Source organism: Macrotis lagotis, chromosome 6 (assembly GCF_037893015.1).
Source record: "Macrotis lagotis isolate mMagLag1 chromosome 6, bilby.v1.9.chrom.fasta, whole genome shotgun sequence".
Lineage (NCBI taxonomy): Eukaryota > Metazoa > Chordata > Mammalia > Peramelemorphia > Peramelidae > Macrotis > Macrotis lagotis.
Genome location: NC_133663.1, coordinates 136,600,407 through 136,605,919, shown reverse-complemented (window position 1 = coordinate 136,605,919; position 5,513 = coordinate 136,600,407). Strand labels below are relative to the sequence as shown.

At 37.5% G+C, this 5,513-nt stretch overlaps 1 pseudogene; it reads left to right on the top strand.

Annotated features, from left to right (window-relative positions):
• The first annotated feature begins 322 nt into the window (after positions 1-322).
• Positions 323-1,454, top strand: LOC141491839 (pro-cathepsin H pseudogene; annotated as a pseudogene).
• The last annotated feature ends 4,059 nt before the right edge of the window (positions 1,455-5,513 follow it).

Sequence of the window (5,513 nt, the reverse complement as noted above, 5' to 3'; positions counted from 1 at the left end):
TAAGCCTACAGATAAAATTTCCTGATACTTTGCAGAGCCTGTGCTACAAACGTTTGACACATAGTTGGGCTATTTGTCTATCCCTTGTGGCAAGACTTTCCTGTGATATCACTAATATGGAACTCTTAAATTCTCACTAGGGAGTGAAAATGCAAAATGAGGACAATCCTCATGTAAAAGAATACTATATAAACAGTCTTTCAAATCTATGATCCAGAGCCCCAGCAGCCTGAATAGCCTGAACAGCCCCAGCCTCCACTCCACCACTGCCAGGCCGTAGGCTAGGACGGAGCCTACAGTCCCTGGCCCAGTGTCGGACAAGATGCGCTGTGAGCAGCTGCTGCTGCTCCTCGCAGCCAGGGCTTTCTTTCTAGGCCACGGAGTGTCCAGCTTGCTCACCGTTTCTGCAAAAGAGAAGTTGCTATTTAAGTCATGGATGAATCAGCACAACAAGAAATATGAACAGTCAGAGTATTATCATAGGCTACATACTTTTCTTGAAAATAAGAGAAAAATTGAAAAACACAATGCTGGGAACCATTCATTCACAATGGGACTGAACCAGTTTTCAGATATGTCCTTTAATGAAGTCAAAAAGACTTTTCTTATGAGATCACCTCAAAATTGTTCAGCTACTAAAGGAAGCCATATTCGACGTGCTGGTCCATACCCAGAATCTATGGACTGGAGAAAGAAAGGAAATTATGTCTCCCCAGTGAAAAACCAGGGTGGATGTGGCAGTTGCTGGACTTTTTCTACTACTGTGGGCCTAGAGTCTGCTGTTGCCATAACAACTGAAAAACTACTCTCTCTGGCAGAACAACAACTAGTGGACTGTGCTCAGGATTTTAACAATCATGGATGCAATAGGGGTCTCACAAGTCAAGCTTTTGAATATATAATGTATAATAAAGGAAGTATGGGAGAAGACACATATCCTTATAAAGGAAAGGATGGCACTTGCCAATTCCAACAAAACAAAGTCATTGCTTCTGTCAAAGATGTGGTCAACATAACAGCTGGTATTATTTTCCCCCAGTATGATGAAGAAGCTATGACTGAAGCCGTGGCCCACCATAACCCTGTCAGTTTTGCTTTTGAAGTGACTGAAGATTTTCTGAGCTACCGTAAAGGCATATACTCCAATCCCAGATGTGCTAAAAGCCCAGACAAAGTAAATCATGCAGTGCTTGCAGTTGGGTATGGAAAAGAAAATGGAATACCTTACTGGATTGTGAAAAACTCTTGGGGTACATCTTGGGGGAACAATGGGTACTTCCTTATTGAGCGTGGAAAGAACATGTGTGGTCTTGCTGATTGTGCATCCTATCCCATCTCTGGGATGTAACCTGGAGATACATAGAGATGAGCAAAGATGAAAAAAAAAGGTATCTTGTGCTGATATACAATGTATCATAAAACCTAAGTGAATGTACCCTGACTTTTAATTTGACCATGAGGACCCAAAGTTAATTGGTAGCTCTGATGTCTCTTGATCTTTCACCTTACCTGAGAAAAGGCTCTTAGGGTAGTCAACTTTGTCCAGAAGAAAGTTTTTGAATCATTTCTATCTTCTTGTAAAGTCCATCTAGCAATGCAGTCAAGGAGGAATTCATTCTTTTTATTACCTTGCTGTCTAAAGCTCTCAGTAAAACAAGGACACTAAGTAGTAAACTACCCCCAGGGATTTTGACGCAAGTATTTAAGTGAGTGAAGAGCTAATCAAAGCACCACTTTTTTTTTACACACACACCACACAAGGCTAGAGTGGCCATTTTCATTCTCAGGTAATTTTTATTCTTTTGACAGTAAGCTTCTCTTTTTAGAAATCAAATGTATTTTAAAAAACTAAAAAAAATCAAATGTATTTTAAAGAAATATGTGATTTTTAAAATTTATTTTTGCCATATTCCAGTTGCTATTTTTAAAAAATATATTTTGATAGTAAGTTCACTTGATCAACTGAATGCGCATTAGATTTGAAATTATTTTAGTTTAGTGTCAGTTTGAGTCAAGGGTAAAATTTGACTCAACCTGATCACTGAATAAACTTGCCTTTGTGCGGGTCTTTGAACCTCTCACTGCCTATTTTCCCATTTGTAAAATAAGAGTGAAAGATGGGATAAAAATGAAACATTATATGTATGGAGCTCTTCAGAATTCAGTCAGCATAATTTTCATTTGTGTTACTAAGCATATCAGCAATGACACCCAGGAATTCATAACCAAAATATCATTGGACTGAAATGCTAGTGCATACAAATAGACTGAATAAAGATATTTGACTATTTCAAAAAAAAAAATCTATGATCCACAAGGGCCAACCTTTAATTATCATGTATGGGATGGGAGATCTGGTTGTAAGGCTCCCATTGTTTCTAACCTTTCATTAACAACCCTAAGATCTGTAAGCATCCTCCATTTTCCTGATTTCTTTTTTATGGCAAAGATGGGAGAATTCCATGGGCTATTTGAGCACCCAACATATATTGCAGCAAGCTGTTCTGCTATTATTTTCCTTAAAGCCTGTGTAATTTTTCTATTGTTAAGGGCTACTGCTCCACCCACACAAGGTCACCCTCTTTCCACATTATTACTTTTTCAGTCCTATTGTCTTGTTTAGTGTATCCAACAGTGGCCAATCCTAAAAAGGTGATTGAGTTTGTGTAACAACATCCACTCCCTGAAGGATGTCTCTTCTCCACAGGTTTAAAGGTAGCCCTCCTAACACATGAAATTGAAATACCCCATTTTTATCCAGGTTAGAAATCTAGCACTTTTTGTTAGTAACATTAACTGACTCTATCCTTTTAATTGCTGCCACATGTGTCAATGTCCAATCATGAAGCCAGTGTTGAGAAGAAATTACTGACCTATCTGCCCCAGTTCTATCAATCCTTGGTACTTCTTCCCCCCTCAATTTCAATAGTCATTTGTGCTCTTTGTTCAGTAAGAGTCTGACCCCAAATATCTGATTTCCTGAGCTGCCAAATCCTTGGATTGCTTTCACCTTTGATACACATTTTCCTGTTTTTTGATATGGTAAGAGAAACAGTTGTGCCACTCAAGTGCCCTTGAGTATAAGGAAATCTTTGATCTCAGGCATGACACAATCTGTATTTCCCCTAAAAAGTCACTATCAGTCACTCCAGGAACCACATAGAAAGGCTAGTGCATCTCATATAGAATCCCACACAGGCAAGGCTCTATTAATTTCTGTGGGAATAGAACATATCCTCATGCTTGTCAGCATGCAGAAGGCAGGTCAAGGGGATGGAGAGTTTATTCTTGAGGAACTGTTTGAGGGGTTGTAAAATGCAGTGCTTCCCCCCATATTTGTTGGGGTTGGACCCTCTAGGATTTTCCCAAAATAGGGTTGCCATCCTTATCTAAAATAGAGTGGCATTTGAAAGCCCAATACTTTCCTTTTTTACAGTGTGGGCATACATTCAAAGGACCCTTTGGGGGTGAGCTGGTTTCTTCAAGATGCCCTATCTGTCTCCTATCCTGCAATTCCTTTGAAAATGCCCTGTTTTTCCACACATAAAACATTGTTTTTGTCCTTGTGAACCCCCAGTATCACTGTTCCCAAGAACTGAAACCATAGCATGGGCATTAAATGTGGCTGTTCCCACATTTTGATACTGTTGTATCATTTCTGTCACAGTCACATTCCTTCTGCCAATGTCTGCTTACAATCTTCATTACAATTCTCTAATGCTAATTTTTGTAATATAATATTGCATGCTTCATAATACTTCATGTTTCTCTGTATAGCCATCTGTAGCTGGACTATAAACTGAGGGAAATTCTCATTTAGACCTTAAATGATCTTAGTTAAAGAAATACCCCCATTTTACTTGCCAGGAAGTTTCTTCAAGGCAACTTTAGCTCCCTGATCTGTTCATAAGCTTGTAAGTCATATCTCAACTGAGCACCTAGCTGAGAATAAAGTCCTATTCCTGTTAGCATCTCAAAAGAGATTCTGACATTAGCTCGTGCATTTCTTTTGACTTGGTTATGACAAAGATGAAAGAACTCAGTTTTGCAAATCAAATAATCTCCAAGAGTCAGTGCATTTTTGCTACTTTAAACCAATCTTATGGACATAATACTGACTTAGCAATGGTTTCTATTAAAGTCAATACATATGAGCTTGTGGGTCCATAATTGGGAGTCCTCGCCTTTAATTATATTAGGACTTTAAAATCTAAGGCTATAGGTTCTCTTACCATTTGTCCCAGCTTTTGGAGATCAGGGTTTTCTAGAACTGGGAGAACTTGGAGGATATCGCGAATGTTCCATGATATTTCCTTCCCCCCCACCATTGCTTGCCTCCTTTACTGCTTTCTGTATTACACCAAGTTCTTCTGAAGAGGCTTTTGTTGAGCTAAGCCTATTGGGATGTGACCCTGTATTAGGCAGGGGTCCTGATACAGGACTGACATGCTCTATTTCTTCCAAAGCAGCCAAATAGAAAGTTTTCAAGTGAAATTAAAGTTACCTATAAACATATGAAAAAAAATTCCAAATCATTATTGATTAGAGAAATGCAAATTAAAACAACAATGAGATATCACTTCAAAACTATCAGATGGGCTAAGGTGAGAAAAAAGGGAAAATGATCAATTTTGCGGTGGTTGTGAGAGGATTGGGACATTTATGAACATAGCTTCTAGAGTTGTGAATGGATTCAACCATTCTAGAGAGTAGAATGGAATTATGCCCAAAGACCAAAAAAACTTTTTATTCACTTTGATACAGGAAATCCAATTCTAGGCCTATATTCAGAAGAAATCTAAAAAAATGGGAAAAATTCTGCATGTTCAAAGAAATTCATAGCAGTAATTTTTTAGTGGCAAAGAATTGGAAATTGAGATCATTCCAATCAATTGGTGAATGGCTAAATAAATTATGTTACATGAATACCATGAGATATTTTTTCTATAAGAAATCATAAAAGATATGGCTCTAGAGAATCATGGAATGAGTTGTAGGATCTGATGCTGAGAGAAGGGAACAGAACCAAGAGAATAATGTACACATTAACAACAACATTGTGAGATAATCAACCCTTATGTATGCTGTTGCTCTCAGCAATTCAGAGAGCTAAGACAATTCTTGTAGGCCTGCTTTGGACAATGGCATCCCTATTCAGAAGAAGAAAAACCAAATCAAAGAAAAGATAGTAGGATGAATTTTGAAATAAACTTTCATAACACATATTTTAATAAATACAATATCAAATAAAACAATATCCAATTCATTGTCATTATAAAAACAACTGCTATGAATATTTTGGAACTTTCCCTGTTTTATGATTTCTTATGAATATAGACCAAATATTGTTATTGCTTGATCAAAGGATATGATGAGTTTTATTGTTCTAGTTGGTCTAGTTCCATATTGCTTTCCAGAATGGTTCAATTAAATCACAACTTCTTCAAAAATGAATTAATGTGGCAATCCTCCTACAATCTCTTCAACCTTGATCATTTTAGCTTTTTTTCTTT